We start from the raw sequence: 26,844 nt of genomic DNA on the forward strand, positions 1-26,844 counted from the left end.
CATTCGCTATTTCTCTGCCCAAGTCTCCAACCTATCTATGTCCTGCTGTATCCTCTGACAATCCTCAACACTGTCTGCCACTCCACTAACCTCGGGGTCATCCGTGAACTTATTAATCAGACCAGCTACATTTTCCTCCAAATCGTTTATGTATACTACAAATAACAAAGGCCTCAGCACCGATCCCTGTGGAACACCACTAGTCACAACCTTCCGTTTAGAAAAACACCATTCTACTGCTACTCTTCAAAGTGTTTCATAATTTTAGGAAGGTCAAATTTGATATTCCTTTGAACTTATCAAAAAAATTAGATTTTGTTAATGTTCTTAAGAGAATTCTGCAGTGAATCTGCATATCTATTTGAAATAATAAACAATTGTCCTTACAAAATATGCAATAACACCAGGAGTACAAAAATATTAGATGGAATTAAGATCACTTACCGACATTCAGGTTTTTAATTTCTTACAGCTGATTTGAGAAAATGCATACAGAACCTGTGCAATCGCCTTAGTCACTCTGAAAAACAGAAGGTTTCACATGAAATCTCACAATATTATACAATTACTTTTGCATGATTCACAACTTTAAGTAATGATAACTTGAGTGTTATTCAATGACAGAATCCTGCAGAAACTAAATATCTGAAAAATAGTAACACATTCATATCACTACAAGAATTAAAGGTATCAAATACAACAGAAATATACTTAGCTACTTCCAAAGCCAGTCTTTATCCATTTTAGAAACTTCCCTTATCATCAAATAACTTTGAAAACATCTGCAAGCAGCCAAAATCCCATCTGTTTCACCTTAACTTTTCAATGATGTTCTGATTTTTCCAATATCTCACATAAAAGGCATTCAACTGGTAATTTTTTTATTTTTTATTTTTATTCTCCTCCTTTTTCACATTTTCTCCCAGATTTACACCCAACAATAAACAATAATCAGTAACAAATGTAATGTCAATCCTCATATCAATAACAACGATCCCATCCTCCCAGCAAACCCCAGTCATTAGCCCGCATGTTAACATAAACAAATGACAAAAAGGAATCAGGAATCACCCATAGTCACCATTAACACATACAGTCCCCCTCCCCCCAACCCTCCCAGCCCCACCCCCCTAATGTTCGATGTGATCCAATTCTCAAAAGTGCATAATGAATAACGCCCATGAATTGTAGAACCCCTCCATCCTTCCCCTCAGTTCAAATTTGACCTTTTGAAGCGTTAAGAATTCCAGCATGTCCCCCGCCATGCCAGGGCACAGGGTGGAGAGGTTGATCTCCACCCTAACAGTATCCGCCTTCGGGCGATCAATGAGGCAAAGGCTACAACATCTGCCTCCGCACCCATTTCCAACCCTGGCTGGTCCGACACCCGAATATGGCCTCCCGAGGGCCCGGGTCCAGTTTCACGTGCACCACTTCAGAGATTACCCTAAACAACTCCTTCCAGTAATCCTCCAGCTTTGGACAGGACCAAAACATATGAATGTGGTTCACACACACGTTCTACCCCCTCAAAGAGCCTCCTGCAAAGTAGCCCCCTAAACTGCCGATACTACCCCTTCTCCAATCCCCGTCGTCAGCCCCTCCAGCAATGTGGAAGCCAGCTCTCCTTGGAAGCTCTGTGTATCTCCTTTCTGACAAAATCTCGAACCTGCATGTATCTAAATATTTCCCCCTGCTCCAGCCCATACTTTGCTCCCAGCTCCTTCAACCCTGCAAACCGTCCCCTAAGAAACAAATCTTTTAGTGTCCTAATTCCTTTCTCCTCCCATCTCCGGAAATTTCCATCCCACTTCCCTGGCTCAAATCTATGGTTCCCGCGAATCGGCATTTCCCTTGACCCTGCCCCCAACCCGAAGTATTCAACTGGAATTCCACTTAATGGATTTCGACTATGATTATTTATTCATAATTAAGAAATTGCTAGGCGGCTCAGATGAAGTAGAAGTTAATATAAAATCAATTCCCAAATTAAAGTACAAAAGAGGAAAATTGGCAAGTGGCAATCTTAGAAACACAGAGGGCAGAAGAGCACAGTCACCAAAGGAACAGGAAAGGAGGCTAGGAGAATTATGTGGATGCTGAATGGTGTTAGTACTATAGCAGAAGCACTAGTGGAAGCAGATTCATGGAATATTAGGGTGGAATTTAATGCTCCTACCACATCCCAGAGACTGTTTCAGAGGCTGGGAAGACCATGTGATCAGGCAGGCAGCCTTCCTGATTCCATTAGTGGATACCACCAGTGGAAGCGGAATAATGGAATAATAGCCCGAGGACAGCCTTTCTGCCCAGAGGCCAATTGAGGCCCTTACGTGGCCACTTGAAGGTCTCATCCCGCTGCTGCTATTTAACAAGTGAGGCCCTGACATATGGGCAACCCACTAGGTAAAACCTGGAGGGTGTGCCTGCTGTCTGGTAAGGGAGGGCTTCCTACTTGGACAGCCTATGTCTAATGGATACCTGCCGGAGGCATGGCCCCACTCCCATGGGTGAAGACCTTGCCAGCCCTAAATACTAAACCCCTCTTCCCCCTTCCCAGGGATTTCCTGTACCAGACCCACTTACCTTATCCCTGAGGCTCCATCGCTGATCCTCTGCCAGGGCCACAGTGCAGTACCAGCAATGGCCAACACTCCCAGTGGCACTGCCAGTTTCTGATGGAGGCACCCCGCCCTTCCCTGCCTGAGGTAGAAGCCCATTCATTTTAGGGCCTCCTCGATACCAGGTAAATCCTCCCGGCAGTCTACAAATTGAGGGCCTCAAATGGGGCATGTGCAGGGGTCCTATCCGAGGCTTTGTCCACGCTAGTGTAAAATTGCTGAGAGGTCGGAGTGAGCGGGAATCCAGAGGGAATTCTGTTGGGCGGCACGGCGGCACAGTGGTTCGTACTGCTGCCTCACAGCTCCAGGGACCCGGGTTCAATACTGGCCTCGGATGACAGTGTGGAGTTTGCACTTTCTCCCCATATGTGTGTGGGTTTCCTCCTGTTGTTCCGGTTTCCTCCCACAGTCTAAAGAAGTGCAGGTCAGGTGGATTGGCTGTGCTAAATTGCACCTTAGTGTCCAAAAGGTTAGATGGGGGTACTTGGTTACAGGGATAGGAGTTGTGGGCTTAAGTGGGGTGCTCTTTCTAAGGGCCGGTCCAGACTCGATTGGCCAAATGGCCTCCTTCTACACTGTAGGGATTCTATGAACTATGAATTTCACACTCCCTTCCCACCCATTGTCTAAAAACCCATTGACAGGGGAGTGTGAAATTTAGGCCTATGATTCTAAACTCTGAAAGGCTAATTGCGGTCATCTTTGACATAAAATAGCCAAGGAACCTTGTTTATAGATCTTTTTTCAGATATTTCTTTGACATTACCGTTGAGTCAAACCTAGGGCATCTTACGTTTCCAATCACCTATGTACCAAAATCCAAGTGGATCTAAAATGAAACCTCCTGGTTGCAGAGTGTGTCTGAAACACAATATTACTTCAAGAAGAAAAGAAGCCATAAATCAAACAAAGAAAATACTGCAGGATTATGGTTTCAGGATGCCATCTTAAATATTCAATGACAAAGGATGTTTTAGCCACCGTATCAAGAAATAGGCTCAGGTTTTCCAAATGCCAGCATCTATGGCAGCGTGGAAACTTGTGAGAGCAGGAGAAAGAAGCAGCTGCCTAACAGTCGGGAAAAAAAATAATCCTCTTAAAATGTTTGCTGGGGGAATCGTACACCATTTAGATAGAGCACGCTGGTATAAGCTCCTTGTTTTGAAGCCCTGAGGCTTCCTCTTTGGTCTTTTGAATGCTGGGCAATACATAGCAGTGTCTGTGTTTCACTCTCTTAATCAAATGCATTCATGAACAACAGGCCCACACACATTCTCTGACAGGATCCACTCCCAGAAGACGAAGATGGTGGGCACACAGCAAAGCTGGTACAGCTTTCTGCCTCTGCCATCCTCAATCTACTGAAAATCAGGAGTGTGGCAGAAAGTCGAGACGGCAACACTTAAACGTAGTAAAGTGCTGACAACCATAAAGTTAGCAATTCATTATAGTGGTCTTTAGTTTGCCATTGCATGACTGCATATCTATTTTGAATCAATTAACACTTTTTCATAAAAGAAAAAGTGCTCAGAATGCACCTAAGGGAAACATCAAATCAAATCCTGTGAAAACTTTCTATTCACAGGAATATTTTTCCTCATTAAGTATTATAATCAGCTCTGTCCCACACAATTTCACAGATCAAATTGTACACAATAAACGGACACAAATTCTAGCCACAATCGTAAATCAAGCTTAGTGCTCCTAATTACACTTATGCATCAGGTTGAAATGTTTAAAAATAAACACATTTCCTAATGTTCATTGTTTTTTTTAAAGTAACATTAAAGTAACATTGGATGCAATAACCTTGGAGTCTTGTTAAATAGAATTACATAGAAACTATGACACAGAAACAAGTAATTCCACTCCATCAATCTGTTTATCTTCCACACAAGCAGTAGCTCTAATCCTAGCTGTCTGTCTGTTCCCAAATCCCTTTATTCTCCTTTTCTTGAACCATCAATCTAACCTATACTTAAATGTTGACAGGATTTCTGCTTTCAATCACCAACTCTGGGACTGCACATCACAGCCTCGCAATCCTCTGTGTAAAAAAATGTTTCTCCTGTTCTCAGTCCAAAACCTTACAATTATACTCCTTTGTTGCAGATCCACAACCTCTAGAATATATTTGTTTCAATCCATCTTGTTCCATTCCTTCATAATTTTAAAACATCTCTGTCAAATCATCTGTAATCACCTCGGTTCTAAGCAAAACAGCCCAAATTATTAAGTTGTTCTTGGTATTTGTGTTGCCTTATACTTAGCTGTACTCTCTCAATTGCCTAATCGTTGAATCACAGAATCGTTACATCACAAAAAGAGGCCATTTGGCCCACCATGTCTGCACCGGCTCAAACACCGATGTGAAGCTGCCGGGCTAAGATGCTGGCGAGGTGGCTGGATGGGTGTGTGCCGAAGGTAATCTGTGAGCGGCGAAGGATCTTGCTACAATGGAAGGATGCGAGGCCCCCAAGCGTGGAGACCTGGATCAATGACATGGCGGGTTTCATTAAGCTAGAGAAGGTCAAATTCGCCCTGAGAGGGTCGGTACAAGGGTTCTTTAGGCGGTGGCAACCTTTTCTAGACTTTCTGGCTCAACGATAGGGTACGGGGACAGTAGCAGCAGCAACCCGGGGGGGAGGGGGGGAAGGGGGAGGGAAAAGGTGGGGAGGGGGGGCGGACGATGACTATGTTTGTTTATTTAATTTAAATTTATTTTTAAGTTCTTTTGTTGTTCATTGGGGTTGGGGGGGTGGGGGATGTGATACATGCGTCGATACGGTCTGGGGGTGTTACAGTTATTATGGGTTATTTTGTTGCATTTCATTGTTTGTCGTTATGTTTAATATTTTCTGTAAAAATTCCAATAAAAATTATATTTTAAAAAAAAGAAGGTGATCAGTGAGGATCAGACTGGTTTTGTTGAGGATCGGCAGTTATCGAGTAATATTAGGCGACTGTTGAATGTGATAATTCTGTCTAGGGGAAGAATGCCAGAAGTTATCATATCAATGGACGCAGAGAAGGCTTTATTTGAGACCTGGAGCGGTTTGGGTTTGGGTCAACGTTCATTTTGTGGGTGCGAGTGCTATATGCCGTCCCCACGGCAAGTGTGAGGTGAGGACGAACACGATGAGTTCAGGATATTTTCAGCTACATAGGGGCACAAGACAGCGTTGGCTATTGAGCCTTTGGCTATTGCACTCTGGGCGTCAAGAGAGTGTAGGGGTATCAAAAGGGGAGGTATGCAGCACAAGGTGTCAGTGTACGCAGCTAATCTGATGTTACATGTTTCAAACCCACTGGACTGTATGGGGAACATAATGGACCTACAAGGGAAATTTGCTGCCTTTTCTGGGTATAAATTGGATGTGGCAAAGAGTGAGGTATTCCCGGTGAACACCCAGGGGAGGAGTATTAATTTGGGAGCCCTGCCATTCAAGCTGGCCAAAACAAGGCTTCGGTATCTGGGAATTCAGGTGGCCCATGACTGGGCCACAATGCAGAAGTGAAACTTGACCGGTTTGGTAGAAGGGGTAAAAGGGGGTCCAAAAAGATGAGATGCCGTGCCACTGTCCTTAGCGGGGAGGGTACAGACCATGAAGATGAATATTCCCTGAGGTTTTTATTTGCTTTCCAGTGCCTTCCGATATTTCTTACAATGGTGTTGTTTCGGAGGGTCAAAAAATTAATCTCGGAATTTGTATGGACAGGCAAAATGCCCAGGATTTGGAGGGCCTTTCTGCAGAGGGGATGGCGGGTGGAGGGCCTGGTGCTCCAAAACCTGCTGTTTATTATTGGGCTGCAAATGTGGAGATGGTGCAACAGTGTTAGAGGGAGGGGAGGTTGGAATGGGTACAGGTAGAGCGCCTCCTGTGTGGGGGCACGCTCACGGGCCTTGGCATTGGCTCCCCTCCCGTTCTCCCCAAGTAGGCATACCGACAGCCCAGTTATGGTGTCATCTCTCAAGGTATGGACCAGGTTAGGCGGCACGTTGGAGTTGGGGGCTTGTCAGTACTGGCCCCAATATGCGGGAATCATGCCAAAGTATACTCTACTGGATAAGTTGCAAACTCAGGATGAGTTGGGGGAAGGGAGGATTGTGGATATTTATGGGTGGTTGCTGGAAACGGAGAAGGCGGCAGTGGAGGAGGTAAGATGGAAGTGGGAGGTGGAGCTGGGGATAGAACTTTGGAGGGTGGGAGGGGGTGGTACCTGGAGTGAAATTAGGCACCGGGTAAATTCAATATCACCCTGTGCCAGGATGAGCCTGGTACAGTTTAAGATAGCGCATAGGACCCATATGACTCAGGCTCGCATGAGCATGTTCTTCCCTGAGGTTGAGAACAAATGCGAAGGGTGTGCAAGGGGGCCTGCGAGTCATATCCATATGTTTTGGCCATGCCCTAAGCTAGGGGGATTCTGGTCATCGATCTTGATTTGATTTATCTTCAAGACACTGTTGGAGATCGTGGGAATGAGGATGGCGCACTGTCCTTTAGCGACAATCTTCAGAGTTTAAGAGCTGCTGGAGCTACTGGAGGAGAGCCTTTGCCACTATGGTCACCCGACGGCGAATTCTATTTGGATGGAGGTGTTTGCGTGGCTGGGGGATATGGCAGAGTTTGTACAATTGGAGAAAATTAAGTTCACTCTTAGAGGATGAGAAGAAGGATTTTATGTGAGAAGGAGGCTGTTTCTGTCTCTACTCAAGGTTTTGTTCATTGTCAGCGGGTAGGGGGTGGGGGTGTTGTGTTAGTTAAGGCAAGAAAATGGGGAAAATTGACAAACTGTTTGTAATTTGGCTGCATCTTTTATTGTTTGTGTGATTTATTTACTGTGTTTGGAAAAAAGTATATATTTTTTTACATGTCTGCACCAACTCACCAAACGAGCATCATCCTGTCTAGTGTAGAACCCCAAACTGCACACCAGCTGTGGCCTTAATATAGTTGTTGATTTATTTGCGCAAAATTACAAGACGAAGTGGAAATCATTCATTGACAACATGCATAATATACTATACCTTCATGAAATCAATGCATTTAAAAAAATTTCCCAAATCAATTTGACAATATGTCTTCTTAGGTCAAATAACTGCTCAATTACCAATCGCTATAATTTATAAATAACTCAAGCACTGCTAATACCACAAATTGAGAATGTTTTCGGAAATCAGAAAACCATTAAGGTTATTGAGTACATTCCTTTCTTAAGACACATATAAACAACTCAAGGGACAATGATAATTCATGTTATTGTGCAAAGAATGAAGAAATTAAGCCTTTATATAAATCATTTTTTAATGAACATTTTATTGAGGTATTTTTGGTATTATAACAACAACAAAATAAACAATACATATGAAACTATAAACATCGTGCAAAAGCCGTCTCCCTTCCTTATAGGTCACACCTTTATTAACCCACTACTCTAAGCTAAACTAACCCCCCCCCCCCCCCCCACCCCCTTCTGCTGACGATTAATTTTCCGCGAAGAAGTCGACGAACGGTTGCATCTCCGGATGAACCCTAACATTGACCCTCTCAAGGCGAACTTGATTTTCTCCAAACAGAGAAAGCTAGCCATGTCCGACAGCCAGGTCTCCGACTTTGGGGGCTTTGAGTCCCTCCAAGCTAATAATATCCATCTCCGGGCTACCAGGGAAGCAAAGGCCAGAACGTCTATCTCTTTCTCCTCCTGGATTCCCGGGTCTTCTGACACCCCGAAAATCGCCACCTCTGGACTCGGTGCCACCCTTGTTTTTAACACCGTGGACATGACGTCTGCAAACCCCTGCCAAAATCCGCTAAGCTTCGGACATGAGCAGACCATGTGGACATGGTTCACTGGTCCGCTGCACATTCTGCACACCTGTCTTCCACCCCAAAGAATCTGCTCAACTGGGTTACTGTCATGTGAGCCCGGTGAACAACCTTAAATTGTATCAGGCTGAGCCTGGCACATGTTGCGGACGCGTTGAGTCCACTCAATGTGTCTGCCCATAGACCATCCTCTATCTCTGCTCCCAGCTCCTCCTCCCACTTGCGCTTCAGCTCCTCGGTCTGCATCTCCTCTGACCCCATAAGTTCCTTGTAAATGTCAGAGACGCTCCCTTCTCCGACCCACCCTCGAAACTACCCTGAACTGAATCCCCCTTAGCGGTAGGAGCGGGAAGGTTGACACCTGTTAGCGGGAAGGTTGACACCTGTTTATATAAATAATTTTTACATGTTTCATAGAATCATAGAATCCCTACAGTGCAGAAGGAGGCCATTTGGCCCATCGGGTCTGCACTGACCCTCTGAAAGGGCATGCTACCTAGGCCCACTCTCCCACCCTATTCTGTAACCCCAACTAACCGCATATCTTTGGACACTAAGGGGCAATTTTAGCACAGCCAATCCACCTAACCTACATCTTTGGACATCATTGCACACCGATAAAATTTTAAAAGTGGATGGGTTCACATTAGTTATCAGACATCAGGGGCGAAATTCTCCGACCCGGGGCTGCCGAAAATCCCGCCCCCGCCGTGGCAGAAATTCTCCACCACCCGGGAATTGGCGGGGGCGGGAATCGCGCCACGTCGAGCGGCGAGGCCCCTGCGGCGATTCTCTGGCCCGCGATGGGCCGAAGTCCCGCCGCTGGGAGGCCTCTCCCGCCACCGAGGTTTGAACCACCTCTGGTGGCGGCGGGATCGGCGGCGCGAGCGGGCCCCCGGGGTCCTGGGGGGGGGGGGCGCGGGGCGATCGGACCCCGGGGGGGGGTGCCTCCACGGTGGCCAGGCCCGCAATCGGGGCCCACCGATCGGCCGGCAGGCCAGTGCCATGGGGGCACTCTTTCTCTTCTGCCACCGCCACGGCCTCCGCCATGGCGGAAGCGGAAGAGAATCGCCCAGCGCGCATGTCATCACCGGTGCATGCGCAAACCAGCGAAGGCCTTTCGGCCAGCCCCGGCGCCGGGCGTGAAAGGCCGCTGGTGCCGGTTTTCGCGCCAGTCGACGTGGTGCCAACCGCTCCGGCGCGGGCCTAGCCCCCAAAGGTGCGGTGAATTCCGCACCTTTGGGGAGACCCGACGCCGGAGTGGTTGGCGCCACTCCCCTACGCCGGGACCCCCCGCCCCGCCGGGTAGGGGAGAATCCCGCCCCTCACTTGTAGCTATTCCAACTGCTCAAAATCCCAAAAGAAAGATTATACTGCAAATTAAAGGGGAGATGTGTTAACACGTTAATCATGGGAAAAATTATACAATGCATTTCCTGTCATTAAAACTGTAGCAAGACTGGTACTAGAAATATCAGAGCATTCCTGTCACTACAGTGCTGCTGTGCTGGGTAGTGGATTAAAATTTAAATCCTTTTGTTCAGGAAATTCACAAATAAAATGTCTTCAGCTGCCCTGAAGGAAGCCAACCCTCCTTCGTTGATGTAGGTCCTGATGCCCTCACGATTAATTTCCTTCCCTGTCGGAGACAGGCTTGCCAATAAACATGGGAATGCTGTTGAAACTACTCAAATTAGTCTGACCATGAAAGATTTGCCAGGACCAGCAGCAAAACCAAACAAGCACAAAATCTGCCCGACTAACCTCATGCCAGATTTTATCACGGTTCAAAATCGTGGCTAGAATTTTCAAAACAGAGCCATAAATGGCACAAACTCATTAAAATTAAACAAAAGTCAGAAATATAGACTTTTTGTTTTGCAAAAATATACTACATTCGTTAAATATCCAAAAGAACATTGCAAACATTTCAAAGTGGCCATCACACAAAGTGAAATAATATTCCGGCTTTTGACAGACACCATGCTGCACCCTGATGTGCTTCAATACAGTCAAAGAAACATTACAGACATTTCAATATGGTCATTACAAATGGTGCAAAGATATTTAAGTTGCCTACATGGATCAAGTTGCACTCTGAGGTGCCTTTATACAATTGTGAAACATGTAATATTCACCTTATACACTCAATGTGGGTCATATGGCTCGAGGGGCTTCTATACAATTCCACTCTCTGACAAAAATCAGAAATGTTTACTTATTCATAATGATAAAAACGATTGTTGAAAACTGGATTCGAAGGAAGTTATGTTTTTCAAAATGGCTACAGAAATGCTTTTTTATGGTAGGTGCTACAGCTGGAACTGATTTTTCTCCTAGAATTAGAAAAAAATCACTTACATTCTCCCTGTGTTTGCGTGGGTCTCACCCCCACAACCCAAACATGTGCAGATAGGTGGATTGGCCACGCTAAATTGTCTCTTAATTGGAAAAAAAAGAATTGGGTACTCTAAATTTATTTTTAAAAATCACTTGCGTTTAAAGTGACAACAAAAATGCATTAAAGATCAGTAGTGCCTTCCAGAAAAATGATTACTTTCCCTCCAAGACTCAAGCCAATGATTGGGAATGCTAATTTTTCAGCATAAATACCAAGTGATCTCAAACTTTAAGTTTGAAGTCATGTGAAAAGTATACATAATCTTATTATAAAGAGAAAATGCACATTACAGAACATCATTCAATGTTCATCCAATTGGAAATTCAGGTAAGAAACTAGATGAAAGAAAAATAAAGTACTCCAAGCTAGTTTATGATCAATTACAGGAATATAAAATTTAAACAGGAGGTAACGTTGACATAATGTGATTACAAACATTAAATTTTACAATGTATAATTTTTTTTTAAAACAAGGGGCGCGAAGTATTGGCCACACTGTGCCTGCACAGCGTGGCTGATAGAAGCGGGAGACCCCGCTCCCAGAATCTACCGGGCTCACAACGCCTTGCGAGATCGGATGTTGCAATGTAAATCCTACCCATTGTGGGCGGGATCACTTTTAGCAAATCTGCATATTAAAGCGAGACAGTTAGTCTCTGGATTCGAAGGAAGTTATGTTTCTGAAAATGGCTATAGAAATGCTTTTCAGGTAGATGCTACAGATTCCAGAGTTACCCGAGGCGTGGGATCAATCTCCCTTGCCTCGGAGACCTCAGGCAAGCGTTGTTCAGTACCGGTCTCCAGAATCGGGGACCAGACAGTACGGCGCTCATTGGAGTCTCCTAGGGGATTGTAGACCCCCTTGTGCATGCCCTTTGGGCAGGGTGGCACCCTGGCAATGTTGGTGCCACTTGAGCACCTGACACTGCCAGTCTGGCACTCTGGCTGTGCTGCCTGTGTACCAGCCTGTCACTGCCAAGATGCCCAAGTGGCACTTCCACCTGGCAGGGGCACTGTCAGGGTGCCAAGTTGGCACTGCCAAAGTGCCATGCTGGCATTTTTTCCGAGGGTGTAACCGGGCCTGCACAGGTGTTGGGGATGTGTGGGGGTGGGGACCCTCTGATAGTGTGTTGGGACTTGGGGCGGGGTCGGGGGTTGCTTCGGGTGTCTCAGAGGTAGGGATGCCTGAGGAGTTCTGGCGAGCAGAGCTCCTCAATGCACAAAAAGAGACATTGGCCGCCCGTTCCTCGTTGAGGCCCCTTATCCAACATAAGTTGGGTTTTATCGCCTTGTGTTGCTCGCTGCTGCGAGTGTTGGGAAACGGCTAAACACACTCGCTATGGGACATTGTTCCCATTTAGTTCAATCGCACCCAAGATTACAGAGGGAACCTAAAGGAATGGGATGAGGAAAAGATTAGAAATTAGTGTACAAACTAGCAGGAGGAAGTTACCCGTTAAGCTACAAAACTACTACAGGTTTAATTGTTGCGAGCAACTTTTAACAACCGACTATTTTAGATCACTTAAGGACTGTATTAAAATAGCACCCAAAGGAATTTTATTGAAATGTAGTAACCAGAATGCAATCAGAGGAAATCTAAACCATCCGTATTTCATTTCCACTGAGGCACTGTCTTCAGAATTTTCACATGTCGGACATGAATTTGAATTAAAAAATAAGAATATTTTTGATTAAAATTAAGATCTGGATTAGATGACAATTGATTCATGAAACCCGTTAACAAATATGCAAAGATGTAATTAATTTCAAACATTTAAATGAGCTTCAACAAACTCATAATCTGCAGCAACAACATTTCATCAAGGGAGCAAAATCTGGCCTGCATTATTTCATCATGTTAACATACAAATGAGAAGTAGGCTATTCGGCCCCTTGAACCTGCTATGCCATTTAATAAGATCTGATTGTAACGGCGTAAATTAGAGTAGGTCCCTTACCAGCGGGACCTGGCGGCGCGGGCGGGCTCCAGGGTTCTTGGGGGGGGGCAGGGGGATCTGGCCCGGGGAGGTGCCCCCACGGTGGCCTGGCCTGCGGTCGGGGCCCACCGATCCGCGGGCGGACCTGTGCTGTGGGGGCACTCTATTATTCTGCACCGAGGCCGTGGTGCTCCGCCATTCCTGGTGCAGAAGTGAATCCCTCTGCGCATGCGCGGGGATGATGCCAGCATGCGCTGCTGCTCCCGCACATGCGCCGGCTGACGGAGGCCCTTCGGCGTCGGTTGGCATGGCGCCAAGCCCCTTTCCCGCCGGCCAGTGGGGCACCAACCACTCCGGGGTGGGCCTAGCCCCTGAAGGTGCGGAGGATTCCGCACTTTTGGGGCGGCCCGACGCCGGAGTGGTTCACGCCACTTTGTCCCGCCAGGACCCCCGGCCCCACTGGGTAGGGGTGAATCCTGTCCCCTGCTTCTACTGCCTTTTGAAGAAGACAATTATAAAGTTTCATGACCCTTTGAGAGAAAATATTTCTCCTCTTCTTTGTCTTTAATGGATGGCTCCTTATTTTTAATAAGTGACCCCTAGTTGGGCAGCATGGTGGCGCAGTGGTTAGCACTGCTGCCTCACGGCTCTGACGTCCCAGGTTCGATCCCGGCTCTGGGTCACTGTCCGTGTGATGTTTGCACATTCTCCCCGTGTTTGCGTGGGTTTCACCCCCACAACCCCAAAAAAAGATGTGCAGGATAGGTGGATTGGCCACGCTAAATTGTCCCTTAATTGAAACAAAAAAAAATTAATTGGATACTCGAAATTTAAAAGTGACCCCTAGTTACAGATTCTACCACTAGAGGAAACATCCTCTCCAAATCCACCCTGTCAAGTCCCCTCAGGAATTTACAAGTCTCCTCTTACTCTTTTAAACTCCAGCGAATATTATCAACATTCAAATTAATTCCAAATGAATCATAGATTTAAATATATATTGCATGTACAAACATCGCAGGCCGTGATCCAGATAAGTATATTTAACTGAGTCATTCAGCTTACTTAAATATGCTCAGCCCTATTGAGGCTGCAGTCTCCTGCTAGTTATCAGTCACACCGATCAGACTCCACACCAAAACAAATTAGTACTGGTCTCCAGAAATGGAGCCCAAACATGATGGTCAGGCCGGGGGACTCTGAGGCCATTGGAGCCCACTGGGTGGCTGGGGACTGGGCTGGCACCAAGGCAGCATCAATTTGGCATTGCGGCACGGCAAGGTTGGCACTATCAGCGTACCGGGGCATTGCTCAAATGCCAGTTTGGCAATGCCAAGGTTCAGGGCCAATGCCCATGTAGGGGAGGGTATGAAGCATGTGGGGATGAAGGGTGGAAAGGGAACTGGGGTGGGGGGGGGGGGGGTGGTGGTGGAAGTGAAAGGGAGGGAGAAACTGGAAGGGTAGAGATAAAGGGGAGACTGAAAAGGGGGGACTAAAAGGAGGGGGGACTAAAAGGGGGGGAGACTGATCGGGGGGGAAACTGAAATGGGTGGAGATTGAAAGGGAGGGGAGAATGAAAGAGGGGGAGACTGCAAGGGAGGGAGGCTGAAAGGGGGGAGACTGAAAGCGATGGGGCAGGAGACTGAAAGTGGGGGGGGGGGGCGAGACTGAAAGGGTGGGAAACTGAAAGAGTGGGAGACAGGGGGAGGGGACGATGGGGTGGGGGTTGGGGAGGTTGGGAACTTGTATTACACCAGTATGATGCCTCTCTCACTTTCTTCCGCAATGCGGGCCGACCTTCGAACCCTTGGCCCATCTTCCCAGGCATCCCCCCCACCCCGTGGAACCCACTCACCCTCCGCCTGTGGACATGTCCCCGGAGCTGTGTCCCATCCCCTGGGTGTTTGTATGTTGGCTGCTGTATGTGTGGTGTTGCCTTCAGCAGTGTTCAGGCACAGTGTCCAAGCATCAAGGTGTGATTGGGTTTCCCAGCAATGACACCCACATGCTTCATGGGCCACCCACCCGCGGGAATCTACTTGGGATGTGTGAAGTGCTCAATTAACCCCGGTTGCTAATTCCCTATTAGCGATAGCCTTCAGCCGCACGGCCAGAGGCCTCGGCAGTCGGTGGGGGGGGGGGGGGGGGGGGGGGGGGGGTTATGGGTTGTTGGTGGGGCAGACGGACAGGGGCAAGAGTTGCCACAGGAACAGGGACACACAATCCATGCTTTGGCATGGTTGTGTCGCATGTGGTTGCCTCCCCCAGCGCCTCCCCCCAACTTCTGATTGTGGTTCACCCCTGCGGAGGATCCGCCACCACTAGCCAAGGGCCCCCCACCCCTCTATCGAGCACAGGGGCGGCAATCTCAGCAACCCCGGGCTCTTTGCCTGTGAGCAAAGATGGCTACTCACCTCTGCTCCCCAATGAAGTCTTTCCGCCAGGTTCACGTTTTTAGCTGATCTACACAAGTGGGAGCACTTGCTGGGGAGGCCGCTGAATGACAGGATGGGGTGGCTCTCGTTAATTGTTTGGAAATAGGGCTTAAGTGGAAATAATGGTTTCTCTCTGCTACGGCGAGATCCTGATTTCACTGACAGGAGCGGGCTAGAGGCATAGCAAACTGTTTGGCGCCTGGCGCGGTTCTAGTTTTTGGCTTCTCCCGCTATTCACCGGCCGTGTTTCGCTTGAGAGAGAGCACAACAAGGTCTGAGAATCGTGCCCTTAGCCATTTTTGCTAGAATTGTGCCCAGAATAGAAAGTGGTACAGAGAGGTGGAAAGGGAAACTAAGGGTGTGGTCGACCAGCCACATTGCACTCTCGCTAGAGTGCAGTGTGGCCGGTGGATGCCAGGAGAAACCCACCGTAGGTTTCCTGGCAACCTTCACGGCACACGGTATCTACAAGTCCCATGAGGCGGTGGGAGTCAGAAGCACATCCAAAATGGGCGGGACCAAACGGCGTTCGCCGAAGTCTGTTTAAAACCAATGGTAACCCTACCCGGGATCTAATGGGCTCCAGTTCAGCACTGATCAACATAAATGTGGACAAGGCGGAACGGCACCTGGATGGACCCCCAGGCGATCGGAGACTCCAAGGTGATCGGGGTCAGTGCAGGATGGCTCCCTGGACCTCCCCCGGAACACAGGCACTGCCCAGCTGGCAGGGGGCACTGCACTGGTGACAGTGCAAGGGTGCCCAGGTGGCACTGCCAAGAGTCAGGGCCTGTGGGGGGGCATGCCAATGAAAGGAGGGTGGACGAGGCTTTGAAGGAAGGGGGGGTGCATAGCATGCAAGTAGAGGCCTCTGGGAGGTTGGGGGGGGGCATGGGTGGGGTCCTGGAAGGGGCAGGGGTCTGGAAGGGGCATGAGAAGGCCTGAAGAGGGGGACCCCCAGGGACCCCATTGCAGGGTGTCCTCACTTGGGGGTGTTGGGTAGTGCCCATATGTGTGGGAGGTGACAACGCCCATGCTTGGGGGGTGTGTCCCACAAGTTCACTTAGGATATCTGGGCACCCTTTCAAATTGGCAGCCTAATCTCTGAGTTCAGCTCCCCAGTGCTGAAAAAAGTTCTAAGTGTAGGCTAAACCGATGAGAAACTCTGGAGGGCCCAAACAAGTGAACAAGTGTCATTAGGTAGCAGTGGGGAACACGCCAAACTCCCTGAAAAAACCATCACAAACGACCTTAGAAATGTTTCCACCCCAAGGCTGATCAAACTAATGTGGAAAATCTCTGTTTAAATTCTTCCCGCAGCAGCCAGAGAAACTTACTGAACTTACTCAAGTTAGAAAATTGGAGAGGGTGAAAGGATCTGGATTCGATTTTAAGAACAGAATTAAATCTACAAATGGTTTACCAAAAAGTCAAAATGTCTTCAGCAATAAAAGCTAATGGATAGCCCTTACAAAGGAATACTCTTACACTTAATCAATATTCCCGAGTCACATATGAAACATAAATATTTTAAATACAACTTCATATGCAGTGCACGGTTATTGAACCATACAAATTTAAATTATACAATAACCAAGTACAACAGCATTCAATTATTCTATACTATGGTTCTCGAATGAAGTAACCTGGGTTTTAAAAAAATATTCGAGGTCTACAATAAAAGTAAGAAAACAAAAGATTATGAATTTGCTTGCTGCAGTATTTATCTAAGTCTTTAACAAGCATTTTTGTACTTTAGTACTTTAGATTACTATTTTCATGTCAAAGCATTATTTCATGATACTTACACTTACAGATTAAGTATGTAAATTAAGAAAATATGCCTGATAGAAACCCCAAATAATTTAGAAGTTACACTTATAATCCAACAAAACCTCTCTCTGTAAAATACCTTTGTTCTAGGTACATCGAATGGTTATGGAGAGACAATGAAAGCAGCTCCTAAAGTATTTTTAAATGAGTTTAAGCTGGAATAATGTTTTAAAAATTATGGATATATTTTTTAATGTATTTTTCCTTTTCTCATACTATCTCAAGTATGGTTCTCCACCCACAGAGTAAGCGGGTGATCCATCTCCCAGGCCATTCCAATGTCATTGTGCTATCATTCAGTAGGGAATGGCTTTTAATTATTTGGATTTTAATTTCCCCTCTATCCATACAAGGAGGCAGAGAATAATACAGTGGACAAAAGTGCGCATTTCCTCTATTTAAAGGCAGTTTTATTCGTAAAGGGCCAGCTTGAAGCTGGAGGAAACAATCCACGGCGAAATTAAATTTGCCCTAGCCCAGCAACTTTCAATGGCAAGGCTTCAAACAAAGACCGTCACGATGGAGGAATTGAATGTGAAACAGAAATTATTCCCTGAACTGAAATGGGATAAACGAGCACAATCCTGATATGGATGTCACAGTGGCAAGCAAACAGGACCAAACGTTTGCATTTAGATAGTGCCCTTCATGTAGAAAACATTCCATGATGTTACTTAAAGTAGAAATGGAAGGGAAGCACGGTGGCACGGTGGTTAGCACTGCTGCCACACAGCACCAAGGACCCGGGTTCGTTCTCAGCCCCGGGTCACTGTCCGTCTAGAGTTTGCACATTCTCCCTGTGACTGCAAGGCTCTCACCCCTACAACCCAAAGATGTGCAGGGTAGGTGGGTTGGCCATTCTAAACTGTCCCTTAATTGGGAAAAAAAAATAATTGGACACTCTAAATTTACAAAAAACAAAATAGAAATGGATACTAAATAATAGTGGAAGTGTTAGAAGATATGCTTGCAAGCGTGTGCGTAATTTTATCTGCTTGTATATTCTGCGCTAATAAAGGGAAAAAAAAATTTCAATTCTTTCATGGGATATGAGCATCACTGGCAAAGCCAGCATTTGTTGCCCATCCCTAAGCCTTTAAACTGAGTGGCTTGCTGGCCCATTTCAGAGGGCAGTTAAGAGTTAAGCACATTACTGTGGATCTGAAGTCACGTATAGGCCAGGCTGGGGAAGGATGGACACTGAAGGACATTAGCCAGATAGGTTTTTATGACAATCAATGAAAGTTTCATGGTCACCATTACACTAGCTTTCAAATCCAGGTTTTATTAATTGAATTTAAATTCCGCCAGCTGCTGTGATGGGATTTGAACCCATGTCCCCAGAGCATCTGGATTACCAGACCATTTTACCCCTACACCACCATCTATTCCTAAAGTCATTAAAGTCATCTCCTGCCAACCAGGCAGGAAATAATTTTTCTTTCCTCTTGCATTAAAACATATTCCTTGATATATTTAAGAGTGGTATCCAGTGCTGTTTTATTAATGCAGCTGAAAATTAGTTCAACATAAAAATAAGCATCTTTAATCAGCATTTTTAATCCACTACCTGTAAGTAACTGGATTTAAATACCTGAAAATTACTTTAATTAACTATAACAAACCATTTATTAGTTATACTGGCATATAGTTATCAGTTCCTTGGAAAATTTGCTTTAATATCTACAAGCTATTAAAATTGTGCCTATTTGTGAGTGACTTTGTACCTAAAAAAAATGTTAATTCTCAAAATATCTTTGAAGAGTTCCAAATGTGCACAATCTCACCGTGGTGATTGATCGGTAACCGGTTTTGTGGGTGGAATCGGTTTTCATAGAACATAGAACAGTACCGCACAGAACAGGCCCTTCAGCCCTCGATGTTGTGCCGAGCAATGATCACCCTACTCAAACCCACGTATCCACCCTATACCCGTAACCCAACAACCCCCCCCTTAACCTTACCTTTTAGGACACTACGGGCAATTTAGCATGGCCAATCCACCTAACCCGCACATCTTTGGACTGTGGGAGGAAACCGGAGCACCCGGAGGAAACCCACGCACACACGGGGAGGACGTGCAGACTCCGCACAGACGGTGACCCAGCCGGGAATAGAACCTGGGACCCTGGAGCTGTGAAGCATTTATGCTAACCACCATGCTACCGTGCTGCCCCTATTTCAGCCCAATTATTATTTTTAAAAACAGTGTAAAAGGTCACGGAACCTCGATACATGCTGGCAGTAAATTGTGCTCAGAAGTACTCGATTATTTGTTGTTGGCTTGGCGATTTCAGGTGAATTGCACTCTAGTGGACACTCTTGTACAGACTGTCCAGTTGCTTTATTCCTAAGGCAACTGATGATTTTTGGCACAAGCAGACAATTTCAGCAATGGATAATCCTGGGTTATAAATCACTTATCAGTGAATATCTTATTTGAGAGATTCAACAACAGCAAGGTGGGCCATGTTGAATTCCTAGTATTGGCAATGTGGTGCTGAGTTTGATGAGTAAAAGGAGGGGAGTAGAGAGTTGCATGATGGCATGGTGTGGTGGGGATGGTCTTAATCTTTGTGATACAATAAAGAGAACCAGCGTCTGGTAGGAGAGGAAGTGTCGCGGAATGAGAGTGCTGGGAGGTTTCTGGATTCAGGAATGCTTGTAGAGCCTGGAAGTGGGCGCAGGACGCAACTGACCAAACTACAGCAATTAAGATTTTCTCAGTGGCAAGTTGGCAATGAAAGAAAAGGAAGAGCGTTCAACATGAAGACAGCCAGCGCCACCCCCCCCCCCCCCCCCCCCCACCTCCCCACCACACACACACACAAACACACACACAATAGTGAGCCCTGGTTGCTCGGGGGGGGGGGGGGGTTTGAAAATCAGGAAGTGCAGTGAGTGTTGTTGGGCCTATCAAAATGCTGGGGTTACTGTTGACCAGAGACTGACTGGAGCAGCAATATAAATACTGTAGCTACAAGAGCAGGTCCGAAGTTGGAAATTCTGTAGCAAATAGCTCACCCACCTCCTGACTCCCCAAAGCTTGTTCACCATCTGCAAGGCACAAGTTAGGAGTTGCTCACGTAGTTGCAGCTCACCGCCACCATCTCAAGGGCAATTTGGGGTGGACAACAAATGATGACCTAGTCTGTGACACCCACATGTTGAAAGAACTTTTTTAATGGACAGGGTGGGCTGCAAAACAATTGTGTTGGAGTGAGGACAATGGAGGTGAAGCACCATTAGTTCTTTTCATATGGAGTTTAGAAAGAAGTGAGTTGGGGACTGCAGTTTAGGGTTTGTTAGCACTGCAAGGAGTGGGGATCTGGACTGCAGCAAAAATGGGACTGGAATGCGGAGGTTTGGCTCACTGATGAGTTTCTGTGCTTGGCAGCACTGGGATAGGATTGTGGGTTTTGGCTGCATTTGACATGGAGCCAGTCAGCTACAGCAGTGGTAGATGCGCTGCTGCAAAGATGAAGAGGAATCTGAAGTATTGAGAAGTCCCCCTGGGATTGGGGAGAGCCAAATCAGCAACAAAAAAACACAAAGTACAGCACAGGAATAGGCCCTTTGGCCCTCCAAGCCTTCGCCAACCATGCTGCCTGTCTGACTTAAAACCTTCTACACGTCCGGGGCCCATATCCTCTATTCCCATCCTATTCATGTCTTTGTCAAGACACCCCTTAAACATCACTATTGTACCTGCTTCCACCACCTCCTCCGACAGCGAGTTCCATGCACCCACTACCCTCTGTGTAAAAAAACCTCCCTCGCAAATCTCGTTTAAACTTTGCCCCTCTCACCATAAACCTATGTCCCCTAGTAATTGACTCTTCCACCCTGGGAAAAGGTTCTGACTATCCTCTCTGTCCATGCCCCTCATAATTTTGTAGACTTCTATCAGATCGCCCCTCAACATCCGTCGTTCCAGTGAGAACAAACCAAGTTTATCCAACCGCTCCTCATAGCTAATACCCTCCATACCAGGCAACATCCTGGTAAACCTCTTCTGTACCCTCGCCAAAGCCTCCACATCCTTCTGGTAGTGTGACGGCCAGAATTGAACACTATATTCAAGTGTAGCCTAACTAAGGTTCTATACAGCTGCCCATGTATAGAAGGTGTGCATGTTCTATTGGGCGAAGAGAGGACAACATGTTTATCAATGGGGATCCAGCTGCATGGGGTGTCAAGGATTCATAGTCCCGACATTATTAACAGAAGCTGCAGGCAGTCCTCGGATTTACATTGGAATCGATGTTCCGATAAGAAAAATGTTGCAAATGGGGGATTTGTTTCTGAGCGAACGCCTGATACCTTATTTTTGCCAAAATAATCCAGAATTGTACACTTAATTAATTATAGATGAGTAAATATTTCAACATTAATGTATTTATTGACATTTAATCATAGACATGCATGTATTTAAAGGTTTAAGTTTAAAGTTGCCCACAGCTTTGGCACAGAGCAGAAGAATTTGCCTATCTTTAGCAGCTTTGTACCTTGGCATGGATTTCTCCTCTTTGGCAATGTAGATTCTCAGTGGCATTTTTTTTCCAAAAGAGTCCAGTTTTGTCAACATTAAAAACTTGTCATGCACAATAGCCACCTCCTTCAACGATTTCAGCCAATGTCTGAGGAAAAGCACATGCTGCCTCCTTATCAGCACTGGCAGCTTCATCTGACAAATTGACCTTATGCAAATTGGCCCAGGCTAACTCACATAAACCACCCCCTACTTGCATCAAAAGACTCAGCGTTAGGACAGTCTCCCTGATGCTTCTTTTGTCATCTAAAGACTCCTAGCCTTTTCTTGAATTATGCCTACATTTAAAAAAAAAAATTTAGAGTACCCAATTAATATTTTGGCAATTAAGGGGCAATTTAGCGTGGCCAAACCACCTACCCTGCACATCTTTGGGTTGTGGACCCACACAGAACACAGGGAGAATGTGCAAACTCCACAGGGACAGTGACCCAGAGCCAGGATCGAACCCGGGTCCTCAGCGCCGTAGGCAGCAGTGCTAACCACTGTGCCACCTTGCCACCGAATTATGCCTAAACCCACAGGACTACAGCAGTAATTTTGGTTCTCCAGCCAAACTGTTAACAGTTTCTCAACCTGAACAGCAAGTCCAACATGCTGCTTAGTTACCACAGTCGATTGCATAGGAGCCAAACTCATAACATGCTCCGGGAATTCCTAGTTTGTTTTTCAGAATGGTCATGATAGTCCTTTGGTGGATAAGGAAAACTCCACCAATTTAAGCGTGTGTCTCACCTTTTTCAGACTTCTTAATAATTTCCATTTGTAATATTCTTTGTTTGGGCTGATGTTGAATCTTGATATTGTAGTGTGAGCAAAGAACATTAGACTTTGTTTTATAAACAAAGTTATTTATTATTAACACAACCTAACGAATAACTAAAATGTCTAAGGTTAATACAGTTTGACTGCAGTTTAGGGTTTGTTAGCACTGCAAGGAAGTTAGCACTAACTTACACTAAGATACTACGGAGCTGGTCAATGGGGTCTCCCATTGTGGGGCAGCCCCACGCCGTCGGGAAACCCCCGGGCGCTGGCAAAACGGAGAATCCCACCGGCGGAGAATCCCACCCACGATGTGTCTGGGTCCCATGTCTGCATACTCACACCACCTGGTGGTCGGATGCTGGAACTACAACAGTTATACATATATTATTATTGACATACAGATGACAATCTACTTATCATCACACCATTTTTGTTTCCATAGTAATTGTTCAAAGTTTCCTAGAAGAAGAAATATCTATTGCACCAGATTTATGATTTTCTGCCATTATTGTGGGCAAAAGAATTATACATTTTGAGAAGTTTTAAAAATGTGGAAAATATAAGGCTTCAAATACTGTAAAAATGCGTCAGAACAGCAGCTGAACTTTGATGCACATGTATAAATGGCACTGGCTTGGCATCGTAAAGTTGAAACCAATGTGGGTAAATCAAAACAGATTGTCAATTTATAAACGTCGGAACTCGAGCCTCGTACGGTGGACGACTGCCTGTATTGTACTACTGCTTCATGTCAGGCAGCCTCATGTTCCCACACACTGCTGCTAAACTCCAGATTTCACACTCGCAAATTGTTGGGTGGCTGCCTGGTAGTGAGATGTAATTTCAACAGTTAGACATTGAACTCTCGCTCCTGCTGTCTTCAAAGGCAAGACAGGAATGGGTGAGCACAAGAGAAGGAGGAAGGAGGTGGTCTTGGGAGGTTATGGTGAGGTATTACAATGGAAGTTATCAGCCTTATAGCTGCCCAGCCTTATATCCAGAGATATGGGGAGGGAATTCCAGAACATGAATCGAAGCATCCGAGGGGATGGCCACCAATAGTAGAGTGATTAAAATCAGATATGCTCAAGACACCAGAATTAGGGGAGTGCACATTTCATAGAGAATTACAGAAGGAAATAAGAACGTGGAGCAGGAATAGGCAATTCTGCCCCTTGGGCCTACTCCACCATTCAATAAGACCATGGCTGATCTCATCTCAGCTTCATCTCCACCTCCCTGCCCGCTCCCCATAATCTTTCATCCCACTACTCATTAAAACCTATCTATCTCCTCCTTAAATTTGTTTAGTGTTCCAGAATCCACTGCACTCTGGTTTTGAGAATTCCACAGATTTACGGCCCTTTGAGTGAAGTAATTCCTCCTCATGTCTGTTTGAAATCTACCACCTCTCAGCCTAAAACTATGGCATCTTGTTCTAGAATGTCCAACAAGGGGAAACATCCACTCAACATCGACCCTGTCAATCCCCTTTAGCCTCTTATATACCTCAGTTAGATCTCCTCTTATTCTTCTAAACTCCAGCGAGTATAGGCCTAAACTGCTCAATCTCTCTTAATAAGTCCTTCATCCCTTGAATCAATCTAGTGAACTTTCTCTGAACTGCCTCCAATACATTTAAGCCCCTCCTCAAGTAAGGGGACTGTTATAATCCGCACTGGTCTTATGCGGTGGAAATGGTTAACTACCCCATGGACATTGCAGAATATGAGCTCCCCCGATAAGGGGTGGGGGAACCTCTAACAATGTCTGACTATACATAAATAGAGTCGGCCAGTAAGGCTCTGACTAGCGAAGACCCAGTAGAGAGCTACTGAAGCTCTATATAATAGTAGTTGTAAAATAAAGTACGTTTTTGTTTCTACAAAGTCGGTGTGGACTCTTTGTGGCCTTATAAAAGGGACCAAAACTGTGTGCAGTACTCCAAATACGGTCTCACCAATACAGTTACACCAACACTTTCCTACTTTTATACTTTATTCCATTAGCAATGAATGCCCAAATTCTATTTGCCTTTCCTACTCTCTGCTGCACCTGCATCCTAACGTTCTGCAATTCATGCACAAGGACACCCAGATCCCTCTGCACTGAAGCATTTTGAAGTTCTCTCCATTTAGATAATAAGTTGCCTTATTATTCTCTGACCAAAATGGATAACCTCACACTTATCCACATTAAATTCCATCTGCCAAATTTTGGCCCATTCACCGAACCTATCCGTATCCATTTGTAAATTTCTTATTTCCACATTGCAACTTGCTTTCCCACTTATTTTGAAAATATTTTAATTCCAATTTTCAACCTTTTAGATTTTACAATAACAAAGTAAACACACCCAACACTTTAAACCCCCTACACAAGAACATCCCCCCCCCCCCCCCCCCAGCTGAACAGTCGACAGTAACCAGCTCTCCAAAATAGAACATTAACAAACCCCAACTCTTGTTGTGAAACCCCCACCCCACCCCCCTCCAGGGCAAATTTCACCTTCTCCACGGCTAAGAACTCCATGAGGTGCCCCTGCCACGGTGAAGCACAAGGTGGAGAAGCTGACCTCCACCCCAACAGGAGCGTTCCCACCTATTTTAGTGTCACCTGCAAATTTAGCTACAGTACATTCTCTCCAAGTCATTAATATAGATTCTAAATAGTGGGGACCAGAGGACCAAACCCTGTGGCAAATCTACTAGTTACAGCTTGCCACCCAGAAAAAGACCCATTTATTCCGACTCTGCTTTCTTCTGTGAGACTGGAGAAGATTACAGAGAGAGGTGAGACCATGAAGAGATTTGAAACCATGAGTGAGAATATTAAAACTGAGATTAAAACTGGTGCGAACTGGGTGCCAGTGAATGTCAATGAGCACAAACGTGATAGGTGTGGGATTTGCTGCAAATAAGGACACAGGCTGCGGTGCTGGTTGAGCTCAGGTTTACAACGTCTGTTTTCCAGCACGGATCATTGGCCCTCTGACCTTTGGAACGTTGCTTGCTGTATGGTCAAAAAATAGCCTTAAAAAGAGGCTGTTTCCCGTTTTAGTGGTGGGAAACTGGCAAAGCGTGCACAGGAATGGAAAGGGAAAATAATAATGGAGAAAGGCTGGCTGAACAGATGGTGGTCGGAACAAGTGGGGTGAAATGACAGTAAGCAGAAGGACACCAGCAGCAGTAATTGGAACAGGCAGGGTATTATTTTTAAAGCACATGCAGTAATCACCAAAGCAGGCAATATCTTGCACAGTGGCTAAACGGAGCTCTGTAAGTTCTCCACTGAATTTGGTCAGGGGGCAGTTGTCAATGCTGTGAGTTGTTGACTGGGATGTATCATAGCTGCCCTCCCTGTTTCTTGCAAGGCTCTACTTGTGGAAATCTGCTGCACAAAGGCCTTGGCCAGTGCAGAACGATTGAGGAGAACTCTATATTGGTGTGACAGGTTGAAGCCGGGTGGCCGGCCTACGGGATCTGTGATGAGGAAGTGTTTTTTAATGGTGGCGTGTTACTTCCATTCCTGCTGCCACAGGACGTCTGCTGTTATTCCTTGGCACTGTTCACTTAGCCTTACAGGCTGGTGTGATGGGAGGCGAACAGCAGGCAGATTGGTACGATCCTTGTTGGCAGCAGGCTTGGTTTGAGTAGACTTTCTCCAGGAACTTTCTTGTTGTAATTTCCCTCCATCTGTGAGGGGCAGAATGTTATTCTGAACTGGGAGCCAAGGAAGTTAAGTGGATCGGAGTGTACCCAAGACGATATGCACTGTTGTGTTGAGCTGGGTATCTACAGGGTACAGGCAAGGTTGGATCCCATTAAAGTGAAAATGTTTACGCTAATTTTAATCAAGATAGATTTTTTTAAAGCCAATATATAAAAGCCTGAGGTTGGTGTCTGAAACACCAGCTAAATCGAAGACTGGAGCTTGGATATTCTTGGAGGAGTTGTGGGCTGAGTAAGAGGTCTTCAAAAGTGGAGGATTAAGCCCAATTCCAGGATTCCCGCATCCATTCCCAGCAAGGTTTGCCAGCGTGAGGTAAGGGTGCAGGTAGCCAGCCCATACCCAGCACACCCATCCTTCCTTGCACCAGTGCTGACATGGCCATTTCAAACCCTCCACTATTTTGATGGAGTTGTGCCTATTCTGTTTGTAGATTTGGTTCACTGCTCCTCAGAGAGTTGTGAAGCACGTGAAAACCCTCATTTTAAATTGAGAACCAAGAAAAGATTCCTATTGAAATGCATTGCCCCTCTTCCGTTTTCATAAATGTATCAATCAATCACAGCCATTCACAGTATCAGTGACAAAAAACTTTGTCTTCACACCTCTTAATCATTGAAAAGAAACTGAAAGATCAGATTATTAAAGTTAATACATATGTAAATCAAACAATGTTTGCAGACCTTTGCCTGCTGAACTAAGTGCATTTGCCATTCTTGCTAAGAATTCATACT

At 45.9% G+C, this 26,844-nt stretch overlaps 1 protein-coding gene across 2 annotated transcripts in view; it reads right to left on the bottom strand.

Annotated features, from left to right (window-relative positions):
• Nucleotides 1-26,844, bottom strand: part of LOC119962983 (kelch-like protein 5) — a 174,029-nt gene that overhangs the window by 123,591 nt on the left and 23,594 nt on the right. For both annotated transcript variants that reach the window (XM_038791406.1, XM_038791405.1), the window contains exon 2: nucleotides 445-520. The gene's annotated coding sequence lies outside the window, so the exon portion shown is untranslated. The remainder of the gene's footprint in view (nucleotides 1-444; nucleotides 521-26,844) is intronic.

This window comes from Scyliorhinus canicula, chromosome 3 (genome assembly GCF_902713615.1).
Source record: "Scyliorhinus canicula chromosome 3, sScyCan1.1, whole genome shotgun sequence".
Taxonomy (NCBI): Eukaryota; Metazoa; Chordata; class Chondrichthyes; order Carcharhiniformes; family Scyliorhinidae; genus Scyliorhinus; species Scyliorhinus canicula.